Source organism: Carettochelys insculpta, chromosome 2 (genome assembly GCF_033958435.1).
Source record: "Carettochelys insculpta isolate YL-2023 chromosome 2, ASM3395843v1, whole genome shotgun sequence".
Classification (NCBI taxonomy): domain Eukaryota; kingdom Metazoa; phylum Chordata; order Testudines; family Carettochelyidae; genus Carettochelys; species Carettochelys insculpta.
In genome coordinates this window covers 59,427,877-59,442,262 of record NC_134138.1, presented here as the reverse complement: position 1 = coordinate 59,442,262, position 14,386 = coordinate 59,427,877, and positions in this window count along the sequence as shown.

Below are 14,386 nucleotides of genomic sequence, written 5' to 3'. Positions count from 1 at the left end.
ATTATGCCTTTTTCTGCTAGATTAAAGCACTGTCTACTCTCAGAAGTTGCTTCCCCACATAGATACATGCAGACCATGATTAAATCACCTGTTAACCTTCTTTTGAATAAACTTAATGGATTCAAAATCTTTAGTCTCACATTAGACAGGCATGTTTTCCAATTAGTCTTGTAGCTTTTTTTTCTGAACCCTTCCCAGTATGTCAACATCCTTTTTTGAAATGTGGCCACCATAAATGGACATTCCAGGTATGTCTTGTATTCCAGTAATAGTCTCACTAATACTATACACAAACGTACTACCACCTCCCGAGTCCTACTTGATATTCGCCTGCTTGTGGCTCCAAGGACTGTACTGACACAAAGAAAGTGCATGTTTAATTGGTTATCTATTACACTGCAAAATCCTTTCCGGTGTCATTGCATTCCCAAAAGGCAGCCCCCTTGTAAGTGTGACCTACATCCGAGGAAGTGGGTCTTTGCCTACAAAAGCTTATGCTTCAATAAATCTGTTAGTCTATAAGGTGCCACAGGACTTCTCGTTTCTATATCCTTCATTCATAGAAGAATGACCTTGCATGTGGCTTCATTAAAAGGCATGTAGTTCAAATGAACACTTATCAGGTCTGCATTTGTGAAGATTTGGGGGAATCTATGTACAACTTGTGCATGTGATTATTGTACAAAACTATTGTACCACTGAATGCCACAGTATGTACGTGGAAAACAAAAAGCAGTCAAGTAGCACTTTAAAGACTAGCGACAGAGCTTATTAGGTGAGCTTTCGTGGGACAGACCCACTTCTTCAGACCATAGCCAGACTGGCTATGGTCTGAAGAAGTGGGTCTGTCCCACGAAAGCTCACCTAATAAGCTATTTCGCTAGTCTTTAAAGTGCTACTTGACTGCTTTTTATTTTGATAATGTATAGACTAGCACGGCTTCCTCTCTGTTACTATGTACATTGAGTTAGTTGTGTGTCAGGGCTGCGTCAGGTATCTCCCAGACCAGCCATGACATAGGGTGGTTAAACTTTGAGGTCTCACAGTCAAATGAAAGCACTTTAGCATAATATATGATCAACCCTAGGGAGACCAACTTAATCAGGTTTGTGTGACAATTGTTGAGAGCTGTGGAATTTCACCTGGATTAGCACAAAGAGCTGAACCATAAACGCTGGCTTCTGAAAACACAGAGCCTGAGAGTCTTGGGTATCGGAGAATTCAGAGGTATATACAAAGACACAGGAAGATTCATCAGTACTGAGCAATAGAGCAGCATGCTTTAGTCGGAGAGAGGATCTTTTAAACTGAGGTGCCAGCAGAGAAATAGGACACTAGATGCAGAGCAGGTAGAGAGACTTCACAACAAAGCTGTGGTTGGGGTGATTTAGTTTGGGATGGCCCTGCTTTGAGCAAGGGATCAGACAAGATGATCTCCCAAAGTCGCTTCCAATCCTAATCTTTTATGATTTGGAGAAAAGTGGGGAGGAGAGGGATTCCAGACACCTTACGGAACTCTGACCTAATCACAAAGTATGCTCAAGAGAGGTGAAGAAAACTCAGGCAGGGTCATCACCATAGGTGGATCTCTTCTGTATAGAACTGAGTATTTCCTTTGCTAGCCAAAAAGCAATTTTTTTTCTTTTTGGAACCCTTACAAAGGCTACATCTACACTAGCCCCTTCTATTTGAAAGGGGCATCGTAATGAGCAAGGTTGGAAGACGCTAATGAGGCACTGCCATGAATATGCAGCGCCTCATTAGCATAATGGCGGCCACAGCGATTCGAAAGTGCTGTTTTCTAATCGTGTACCACCCGCGTAGACAGAGGCCTTTTGAAAAGAGCCTCCAGTCTTTGATAGCCCCTTATTCCAAGGGGCTTTCAAAGATTGGGGGGTCCTTTCGAAAGGCCCCCATCTACACAGGCAGCGCATGATTGGAAAGCAGCACTTTTTAATTGCTGCAGCCCCCATTATGCTAATGAGGTGTAGCATATTCATAGTAGTGCCTTATTAGCATCTTCTGACCTTGCTCATTACCCTGCCCCTTTCAAAAAGAAGGGGCTAGTGTAGACATAGCCAAAGCCAGTAGAGGCTTGCACTGTTTGCTTGAAAACCCAGAGTGCCCACAGGTTGGGTCTACACTTGCCCCCAACTTCAAAGAGGACATGTTAATCGGGGTGATGGCAGGTTGCTAATGAAGTGCTGCAATGAATATGCAGCACATCATTAAGCTAGTTCTCCCCCATGGCAACTTCAAAGTGTCAAACTTCAAAGTGTCGGCGTGTGTGTAGCCATGGAATAAAGGAGTAAAGGCACTTCAAAGTAGCACAGGCATTTCAAAGTTCCTGCAGCTACATACATGCCGGCACTTCAGTGTATGACACTTTGAAGTTGCCGTGGGGGAGAATTAGCCTAATAAAGTGCTGCATAATCACTGCATATTCATTAGTAATCTCCCATCACCCTGATTAATATGCCTTCGAAGTTGGGGGCAAGTGTAGACAAGCCCACAATGTTTGAGTTTAAGCTAGTAGATAATCAGGGGAGTACATGTAGATCTTAGAGGCCTAGGACAGCTACGCCATAAGATCTCATGCCCTTGAAGAAATGAGACAGGGACGCTTTGTGCAGAAAGCCTGGCAAAGAGCACAAAGAGACAGTGCTGGAGCCTGAGCAAGAGAAGTTTAAGAGCATGTGCATTTAATGTGTTGGAATGCAAACACTGAAGCCTGATGAGTGTCCAGCTGGAGGAACTCTACCACGTCTGTGCCACAGGACGTCCAGCTGACCTGTTTTCTTCATCCTTCACTACTCAGTCCATTTTTTACATTTTCTGCAAATTTTACCGGTAAGAATTTTGTATTATTTTCTAGAACATTAATAATGTTATTGAACATCACTGACCACAGAACAGATCACTACTTGAGACCACTGGAAACACTTCATTAGATGATGATTCCCATCTACAACTATTTTTGCAAGCTACTATACAGCCATTTTAATCCGTTTAATAATAGATGCATTAAATTTTTATAGTGCTGACTTTTTACTCTCAATGTCATGCAGAACTACACTGAATGCATTACAGAAGTCTAAGACTATATTGTGACAGTTACTTTTATCAACCACACTTCTGATCTGTGTTCACAGCAGAAACCTCAACATACTGGGACAAATATTCATCACATATAAAACATCCACACAAGGACACATTTCACCAGAGGGTCTATCACAGTGATTAGACATGACACAGTTACAGTCAACCCTGTACACCAATCTACTCTGTGTAATTCCTTGTGCATGTGACATGAACCAGTATCGCTATATTCATGAAATGAAAACAAAGATGAAATCACCTGGCCCACTCAATGGCCACACACTGGAGGTTGAGGATATTTCTGTTCATTTGAATTGGTCTCTAGGAGACGTGCCATCTGCAGGAGCCATTTGTGTTGATGTGAAGATCATGTTTTATCATATGATTAGTGCGTAGACTAGATGTGGAAGAATTTTAAAAAGCCTTTTACCTGCTAAATAAACTCCAATTTTTACTCTCTTTCAAATTAAACAGTAGCATAAAAAAAAGAAAATAGAGAAAAAAGGAATAAAAAGTAAAATTCAAAAATTTAGAATTTGCAGTTATTGTATTTACATATAGCATATGTATATGTGGATTTTTGTTTTTAAAGAGAAATGTAATAATTTCATTTATACTTCTCTCCTCCTTCCCTAAGATTCTGTGATGGGCTCTGAAAAAGAAAACAATAGTTAAGAGTTCTACCTTGAGATAGTTAATCCTTGTTCCTTTTTCCATCACTTTTGCGGGACTGCTGCTGTACACATGCTGCCTAACACGCATATTGCTCACAGAACCCTGTTCAGAAAAGTATCACATTTCAGAGCTTCCAATCATAACCTTATATTTAATTTCTCCAGACCAATGACTTGTGCACTTGGAGAGGTTTAAACATGCCAGTAACTTAGAGCTGGGGACTGAGCCTAGCTGGGAGGCAGGAGCTCTACAGCTCTAATCCTGGTTCTGAAGCTGAGTACCTCTGTGGATTTCAGTAAGGTACTTAATCTCACTGCTTCAATCTCTGTCAAAACAGGACAATAATTTTTACTTGCATGGAGTTTTGTGCAAATTCATTCACTGAAACCCAGTTATATTGTAATATAAATATTATTTATCAGGGAATGTTTTGGCCTTGGTTTTAAGCCTGCTTTAAGAAGAGATGAGTCACAAAAAATCTCAATTCTTGTGAACTGTTCTCTTTGGCTGGTGCCACACTGACCTGTTCTCCCAACAGCTTCATGCTAATAAGTAGGCATAAGGAGCTGGTGACAGAGGGGCTTTTAGCTGGCAGAGGCAGGTCCACACAGCCTGTTTAATGCCAGCCACAGCCTCTTCTGGCAGGGAAATCTCACATGATTATGCTAATTAGCCCCAGGATTATGCTAATTAACAGCCATTTGCAATTGAGAGACTGCTCATTAGCATGAAGCTGCCAGAAGAATAGGTCATTGCAGACCTAGCCTTTAGGTTTAATGTAAGTACAATAGTTTAGACTACATGGGTTAAATTAAGTCTTCCAGGAGTCTCAAAATCTGACCAGACATCTGTTTCATTGTTTTGTTTGTGCTTTCCAGTATGTTTTTCTATACCTAACTGATGTCTCTTGTTTTATACTTAGATTGTAAATTCTTTGGGACAGGGACTGTTGTTTTCTTCTGTGTTTGTACAGATCCCTACAAAATGGGCTCCCAGTCCCAATCTGGGAATCATAATCATCAAACTCATAATGAAAAGAGGTTTATGTAAATATAATTCAAGTCACATAGGTCAGTCCTCTTTAATAAACATCCATGATGGCAACAAAAATAAAAGTAAAAAGGTTTCCTCAAGAGGGAAAAGAATATTCATGATTTAAGTGAGTAGCTACAGTTAGTTATCTATAATCCTGTGTCTACGGTATACCTTACTTTCAAGCAGCACATATGGTCTCACTGTACTCTAAGAAACATCTCAGAAGAGAAGCCTCAGAGTGCGTAAGATCAAAACAGAATTATGTATGAAGTAGGGCTGGAAGGGACTTTGAGAAGTTATCTAGTTCATCCTTCCAAACCGAGGTAGAACTAAGAATACCTAGATTATGCCTGACAGGTGTTTGTCCAGCCTGTTCTTACTCCACAACCTCCCTTGGCTAGCTATTCTGGAATTTAACTATCCTCATCATTTGAACATTTTCCCTAATACCTGATCTAAATCTCCTTTGCAGCAAATTAAGCTACTTCTTCTGTCTTCAATAGATGTGATGAACAATAATTCACCTTCCTCTTTGTAACATCCCTTAACGTATTTGAAGACTATTAACAGGTCTTCTTCTTAGTGTCCTTTTCTCAAGCGTAGACATAACCAGAATTTCCTCATAGGTCAGATCTTTTAACTTCAGTTTTTGTTGTTCTCCTCTGAACTGTCTCCAGTTTGTTCACATTTATGTTAAAGCGTGGCACCCAAAACTGGACAGGGAAGGGGTCTCACCAGTGCCAAGTTAAGTGGAATAATTATCTCGTATGTTTTAGATACAACACTTCTGTTAGCACGTCCCAGAATATCACCCATTTTCACCATTGCATAACACTGTTGACTTTTGTTCAGCTTGTGGCTCACTACAACCCACGGACTTATTTCTACAGTTCTATTGTCCACCCAGTTAGTTCTCAATTTCTAGTTGTACATTTAATTTTTGCTTGCTATGTGAAGTATTTTATACTTTTTTTTATTAAATGTCATGTGTATATTCTCCAATTTATAAAGGTTGTTTTGTATTCTAATCCTGTCCTGCAAAGTGCATGCTGCTCATCCCCGTCTGTCATGTGCAAATTTAATAAGTATAGTCTTCACTACAATATCCAAACCTTTAATGGAAATATTAAATAACACTGGACTCAGGATTGACCACTGTGAGATCCCACTAAGTACATCTTCCCAAGCTGACTGCAGATCACTGATAACTAGCCTTTGGATATAGCTTTTCAGTCAGCTGAGCACTCACTTTATAGCTATTTCACCTGCACCACATTTTATTAATTTGCTTGTGAGAATGTCATGTACAATTGCACCAAAGGCCTACTAAAAATCAAGATACTGCTTCCCCTGTCCCCACATACACACAAGGCCAATTACCCTGTCAAAGGAGGAAGTTCAGTTAGTCTGGCATGATTTATTTTGATAAATCTATATTAGCTATTATTTATCACCCTGCTTTCTTCTGGGAACTTGCAAACTCATAGGGTGGTGCCAAATACTACTCATTATCAAGCCACAGATGGACTGCCAGATAGAACATTCCTTTTTCTTAACATGGAGTTATTAAAGATAAAGAGACTTCAGAAACAATGTGTGGCAGTACAACAGGTCATAAATATCTAAAGGAAGTCTATGGTGGGTGGGAGCTTGTTGCAAGTCTGTGACTACATCTACACTACAGTGATCTTTCAAAAGAAGTTCTTCCAGAAGATCTCTTCCAAAAAACTTCTTTCGAAAGAGAACTTCCACATACAAAAAAGCAGATCAAAAAATCAATCTGCTCTGTCAATAGAGAGCATCCACACAGCCCCCTCTATTGCAGAAGAGTGGGGCAGGGATCAAAAAATCCAGCACCATGACGATTGTTCTTTGGAAGAAAGGCCCTCAAAATGTGGAGAAGCTGTGGAAAGAAGGCACTCTTCCTGATCTAGGAGCAGAAAAGGGCTTCCCAAAGAAGAGCCAGGTTTTTTCTATTTTGCATCTAAAGAATACATTTTGTGTGTTGATGGTCTGCGTGTTCTTTCAAAAAAAAGTTGGATTTTCCAAAAGAACTTGCTAGCATAGGCACAGCCTATGTGTGGTAACAAGGAAAGAAAAAGAAGCTGGGAACCAGAGAAAAGTTTGTAGAAGGCCAAAACAAGAGAATGAATATGAATGTCTGATTTCCTACTAATATATAGGGCGTGCTATTTGGTTTTTATGTTTTTGTACCTATTTGTGCTTTACCTTTAACATTGGTGACAGTTCACTGATGACCTTGTACAAACAACTCATTAGGCATCGTTAAATAAACCCTGGTTTATGACATGGCATATCTTTATTGATTAATTTCATTAGTGAAACTTGATGGAGAAATGTTTTGGACCTCTTTCTTAATTTCTGTTGTTTTATAGCCAGAGACAGAAATCTGTGTCCAAATGAAGGCATTACTGCATGTACTTCCTCCTTTTCTCTTTTAAAAAGTGCAATGGAATGGAATTACTAACCTTACTGACAATTTGGATGACAAAAAGCAGTTCTCTTTAGTTTGCCTCCAACCTTCCACCTCCCTCTTTTTGATAGGCCCCCACCATGTTGCATCTCAATTTACAAAAATTCTTATACATTTCCTTCTCTGATAAAATAATATCTCTTCGTCAACCCAATCCACGTTTTTTTCCCATAAAGATACAATGCTAGGGCTAAATTCTTTCACTGAAGCTGAGTCTTCATTTGCCCCCAACTTCAAAGGGGGCATGCTAATCAGGGAGAGGGGAGATTACTAATGAAGTGCTGCGGTGAATACACAGCACTTCATTAGGCTAATTTTCCCCCACAGCAACATCAAAGCGTTAAACTTCGAAGTGCCAGCATGCATGTAGCCATGGGCACTCGGAAGTCCCCATACTACTTTGAAGTCCCTTTACTCCTCAACTTCAAAGTAGCATGGGGACTTCGAAGGGCCCACAGCTACACGCATGTCGGTGCTTCGCAGTTTGAAGCTTCAAAGTTACCGCGGGAGAGAGTTAGCCTAATGAACTGCTGTGTATTCGCTACAGGTCTTCATTAGTAACCTCCCCTTGCCTTGATTAACATGCCTCCTTTGAAGCTTGGGGCAAGTGTAGACAAGCCCTGAGATATTAACAAAGCAAAAACACCGGCAAAAGACTTGTGCTTTCAGACAAGTGCTATGTTAACCTTCTCACCCCACTTCACTCGTGTATCACACCCCGGTAGCATTAGTCACGCTGTTCTAATCCAGGAATTTATTTCCAAAAAGGTTGCCTATTATCATAATATAAGGGGTGACTTTAGTGATGTGCAGGAATGTACCTCAGGACCCAAAAAAAAAAATCGCTTATAAACCAAGATGAAAGCATGATGCGCTGATGCACTTTGCCACCTGGCAACTCAATTAAAATATCCTAACCTTAAATAAATCACAGAAACCTATCATGCAATGATCAAGAGAGTGTTTTATAACTAAAGAAAAAAATAAACCAAAACCAAACCCTGTCAGTATGAGCTTGCTCAGCCCCCTCCTCCTAAGTGCAGTAGCCTGCATCACATGACCCCTAGAGGGGATTTTAATAATGTTTTCATTTGATTCCTGTTTCAGACACTTTGCATTTTTATGTATGTTAAAGAATTCAGCAAGTCATTCAGCTGGCTTGGATGACAGGAGAACTTCCCTTGGAGCACAGGTGTATAAGCAAACAAATCTTTCCATGCTTGGAAATGAATCTTTCACCGAGGCTAAATAATCAGCAGAATACTTAACTAGTGGGAGAATATGAATGATATCGCATCATCTAAAAGGTACAGGGGAGCAGATGAAAATAATTCCCTCTCACATATCAGAGTCAGCTGGGAGATAGTCTCAAATGGAAGGATTCTCACTGTCTCCTTCTTCCTCCTTCCCGGTAACAACCTGGAATTATTAAAACTAGAGAAACCATTACAAAAAATTAACTATTCAAAGCCAAGGATGAACTCAGGTTCTAAAAGTCTTCTATATGGGGGATGAGCAAGTGTGACAAGCCAACCCTGGATTAAACCAAGAGATAATCAAATTTCACTGATGCAGACTGTGAGACAAATCACTGTCATGGGCTTCAAAGGTTAAGTAATGCCTGCAAAGGCTGCAAAGAAGCTGTGTTTTCCGCTGAGGTGACATTAAGAACAATTAAAAATGCAGACATTAGACTACTTAAGAAGGACAGCCATTTGTAAAAGGATACCATGACAGGTGCATTACTAGTTTACAGAGCAAAGACAGGATATATCCTCAGTTGCCTGAATTGCCTCAAAAACTCTATGATAAAATTCCATAATCGGCTATTAAATTATTGCCTATCTCACAGAGACCCATATTTACTTTTATGCTGTCAAAACTTGAAGGAATTTGGAGTTCCTGTGAATAGGGGTTAATAACATCATTTGATGTAAATGGATCAGAATGTTTAGCAACTATACTAACTCAACCTTCTGCTCTCGCTAGTGTTTCTCTGCCTCTTATACTATACAGCTTAGAAAAAAAAATCTCATGGAAGGTGAGCGATTTGAAACATCAATCATTTTGAACCTTTAATGCGTTCTTCAGCCAACTGTCAGTGCTACAAAACTGTAACTGCATGCAATACGGCTATTTTGCAATCCTTACAAATATTGAGATTGTGCAGTATAAACAAATAACTTAATAGGTTCCTTCATTTTATGTGTTTTGGACCTGTTCTGTTGCCGTTTGTATATATTGTATGTCCCTACTAAGTGAACAATCAGATGAGTTCTATCTCTGTTCTAGCTAAGACTGTTATTAGGATTTTGTGGTGACACATTTAAGAAATCCCAAGCTTTAATCAGCATTCCATTTTTAATCCTTTCAGCTAAATACCTCAGCCTTAAACATTGTTCATGTTGCGGCCACTAAACTGCTTGAATGTTGAATTACAGTATTTGCTTTTGCAAATGCAGCCAAATTAAATTTTATGGTGACAATAGCCAACATTTTATCTTTTTTTTTAAAAAAGAATGTCCCCAGCCATTTCCATCAAAAGTTTTCTTTGGAGAATGCCTGTAAAAGATTGCAAAACACAATTTAACCTAACAGCACCCCCAACGAAATACAGATTTTCTCAATATGAAGTGTTTTCCCCTCCTATTTTTTCCCATTAAAAGACGTGTGCAAGTGTTTTAAAGCACATTATTGCTAAGCAGCATTTGGAGTTGTAAATATAACTTCTTTAGGTCTATTGTATATTAAAGCAAATCCTAGCACATTTGAAAACACGTCAGCTTTATTTTGTACTGGTATTCAGAAGCATCTCTTTTTGACCAATATTATATAAAGTTCCTCTGGGAAGATAATGTGTATGATTGCAGCCTTGCCTTGTTAAAATCTGTGGCTTTTTATGCACTCATGTTTTCACCCATGAATTATGTATGAAAGAGTATCTCATTACATTTCATTTTCTTTACAGCAGCTTTCCCTCTTCTTTCTATGCTCACATTCCCATCAGCCGAGCTCCACTCACCCTGCAGCTTGGCTCCATCTTGATGCCTTCATAGCATTTTAGACAAAATGGGCGTGTTTAACTTGTCACCCTAAGCCTGGTATAAATTATTCACTAGAGCTTTGCACAGATTTGTGAGATAACCTGTCTGAACTCAGAGAAACTTCCTAGGTCTCTGTGTGTATATGTGCATTTGACAGGAACACAGATGGCTGTTTCCCTAGAGTAGCACCAAGAAGAAGGATAAAAAAATATTTCCCATTTCCAAAATTCATTTGGTAAATTGTAAATTACTTCTCATGGGTTGAGCCAGATATTTACTTGGATTTTTCAAACACAACATAGGCAGAGAAGCTGCTCTATTTAAGATTATGTAAATGGTCAAATGACCAAAGAATTTTTAAAAAAGTATTCTGAAGCTTATTTTTTTTCTTTTTTTAATTTATAAGAAAAAGCCTCCCAGGGCATATACTGTGCATCTATGACACCAAACTACGTGCCTTTTTCTGCAGACAGCTCCTTATGCTCACACCCATCCACTGACGGCAATGGATGGGTTCCTGGGACTGAGTCGCTGGCAAGAGCTGAGACTCAGAGTAGCAGAGCCTAGATGTCTTTTGTGGAACATAGGTTTTCATTACATTGTACACAACACCCAATCCCACAGTGCTAGATGTGTTAGAAATGCACAGATTAAATAAAGGAAATAAATTGCTCTCGGCATGGGATTTGTTTGGGAAGTCTTTTAGAAAAAAGCTAGTTCCAACACAACCAACCTTATCTCCCCACAGAAAAATTGAGTTGCCATATCCATAACTCCAAAGACATGTCAATTTATCTTGGAGCTAAGTGCATGCCTGAATTGATAGGCCAAATTACCATGGATGCAAGCACATTACAAAAATAAGGGAGGACAATGGTACACTAATCTGAAGGTTAGGAACGGCAAAGAGATCTGCAATAGAAGATGCAGTTTCCTTAATTTTAAAATATTTTAGGGCATGCGAAAACAAAGGTTTGCTGCACTATCTGCTTCTGATAAGGAATGTCTAAAGTAGGCATTAAAATGTTGCTAGCCTAAACAAGCAATGTGCACTTTAATCACAGGACCCCAAACACACCTCTTCCACTCAAGGGACCAGTAAACCTCCCCCAGCCACCACCACAATTGACCTGGCTCTTCTGCGATGCCTCAGCAGATGATGCAGGAATGGGAGGTCTGGCCATTGGCCTGCAACAGCTTCTTTATCCAGAACCGGAGGGAGCCCTGGAACCCTGCTGAGCTACTCTCTGCTAGTCTCTGCTCTTCACCCTGGCTTATCACTGTCCAAATGTTGCAACATCTTGGGACAGATGTGTGGGAACAGTTTTGATAGTGGGTGTTGACAACTCGTGAACCAAACTGTAAACCCTGTAGGTAATGAAAACCACTTCCAGTTAAGTGGTGGTTCAGCACATCCCCCTCCCACTGCTCCTGTAGTTCTAGCACCTATACATGGGACCAAAGGAAGAGAATGCTCAACCATCCAACACCAGGAAGGAAGAAGGATAGATAATAAGACTTCCCCTCCCTTACAGCCCCACATAGGGGCTAACAATAAATAGTCTTTCCAGTTCTCAGGGAAACAGTTGCTCCAGGCTAGCCGCTCGAATATGGGCAAGTAGGATCCTCTAGGCCATCCAAGCTAAATGGGGGCTTCAGCTGTACTTTCCTGCTCTCCAGGATGACTTGTGCAAAGTGAACTGTGCAGATAGCTGTACTTTCCCCTACCTCCAACTGTGCCTTAAAGATCCCATAAGTCCCTTCTGAATAGCAGTATGTTTTATTGTTCACATCCTACTAAAACTACTGCATTGAGAGGTGCTTCTGTTACAGTTAGGGCAAATAAAATTCCACTAAAGGATTAAACGAGAGCCAGCTAGTGTTCCAATGAGGGCTGATTTTTTTTTCTTTAAGGCTATATCTACACTACAGCAGTCCTTCAAAAGTTCTTTTGAAAGATCTCATCTGAGAAAACTTCTTTTGAAATATCACAACCACACACAAAAAAGTGTTGATCTATTCTTTCAGCAGGGAGTGGCCATACCCTAGCTGCTGTTTCAAAAGAACAGGCCAGGAAATACTGCAGGTCAAAAAATCTGTAGCCATGGAGGATTGCTGTTTTGAAAAAGGTGCTCTTCCTCACCCAGAAGCAGAAGATGGCCACTGGGAAAAGTACCGCATTCTTTGGATTTAATATCGAAAGAAAGCATTCCGTGTGTAGCTGCTCCATGGGATTTTTCAAAAATGCCTTGGCTTTTTCAAAAACACTCACTAGTATAGATGTAGCCTAAAGGTCTGTAACTGTTCTCGTGACAAGAAGAACTTAACTAAAATCCATATTCCTGGAAGGTGGAGACAGGAGCATCCCTCTAACACTGTGGCGAAATCATTTGGCTCTCTCTTGTGATCAGCTTTACCGTAGTCAAGGTGTCTACTTATATGAATAATGCACAGATGATTTGGAGAAGCATTTAATGAGCTGTCTGAAATTATTACCTATTTTTGTTTCTATTCAATAACCTTTCCAGAGCACTATAGGTTATACCAATTCTGAGTCATCAATAACACGTGAAAATGATGGAATTTCCTGCTGAGTTCAATGGATGAAGTGCAGTCACTTATTGTGGGTCTTGAAATGAGACCAGAGACCGATTTCAGACCTACAGAGCCATCTTCAAGTTCCAGAGGTAAAAACATCGGCAGATGGGTATGCACTGTTTTTAGTTTTATTCCTCACACATCATTCTCTTGCAATCTGCAAGTTCTCACATTCTTTCAGTCTGAGGAGGCAGAGCTGTCACCATCAGATCTTGTCCTGGGCTAAGAGCTCCCAGGTGATGAGGTTAACATGGCAAGATAGGAGGTTGGCCTTCAGTGTGTCTTTGTAATGTTTTCTTAGTACGAAATGAGTTCCAGTCTGCAATTCCTTGTAAAATACATCCTTTGAGCTTCTGCAGTCAGATGTATGGGCCACACAACTGCAGAATCTCAGCTATCCTCTAACTATAAAAGCCCAAATGTCTCTGTTGTTACCCTGGTGTTTAAAACAAAATCGATCGTACACATAACAGGTGGAACTGTGCCAAGAATTTTATGCGCACTGATAAGTAGTCCAAATACTGTAGGGCTATGTCTACACGTGAACGCTACATCGAAATAGCCTATTTCGATGAATAACGTCTACATGTCCTCCAGGGCTGGTGCTGTCGACGTTCAACGTCGACGTTGGGCAGCACCACATAGAAGTAGGCGCTGCGAGGGAACGTCTACACGCCAAAGTAGCACACATCGAAATAAGGGTGCCAGGAACAGCTGCAGACAGGGTCACAGGGCGGACTAGCACTTCTGGGGCAACAGCTAGCCGCTCCCTTAAAGGGCCCCTCCCAGACACACTCAGCCTGCACAACACATGGTTTGCAGAGCCATAGGCACGCATACCTCGAGCTACGCAGACATAGACCCTCAGCAGCAGCAGCAGCAGCAGCAGCAGCAGCAGCAGCAGCCAGAGGTCCACTCAGCCGCCCCTGTAGGAGCAGTGCTCGCCCTGCTCAATGCCACGCAGAAAGCAGCTGATCACATCCTAGCCACAGAGAAGGAGCTGCCCCCAGGGGAGGAGGAAGCAATCCCCAACCCTGCAGCACCCCGCCCCCCCGCCTCACACGCCGCCGACTGTGGAACTACCCCACGAGCACCGACTGGTGGGAGCGGCTGGTGCTCAGAGAGTGGGACGATGACCGCTGGCTCCAGAACTTTCGCATGAGCCGGCAGACATTTCTAGAGCTATACCAGTGGCTCACCCCCACACTTAGGCACCAGGACACCTTCATGCGGCGTGCCCTTAGTGTGGAGAAACGGGTCGGCATCACTGTCTGGAAGCTGGCCGCTCCAGACAGCTACCGATCCGTAGGGCAGCAGTTTGGCATTGGCAAGGCCACCGTTGGGGCTGTCCTCATGGAGGTAAGAGGACCCACGCGGGGAGGGGGAGGCAGCCCTGGCAGGGGAGGGGAGGGGAGGGGAGCCCTGGCAGGGGAGGGCCACA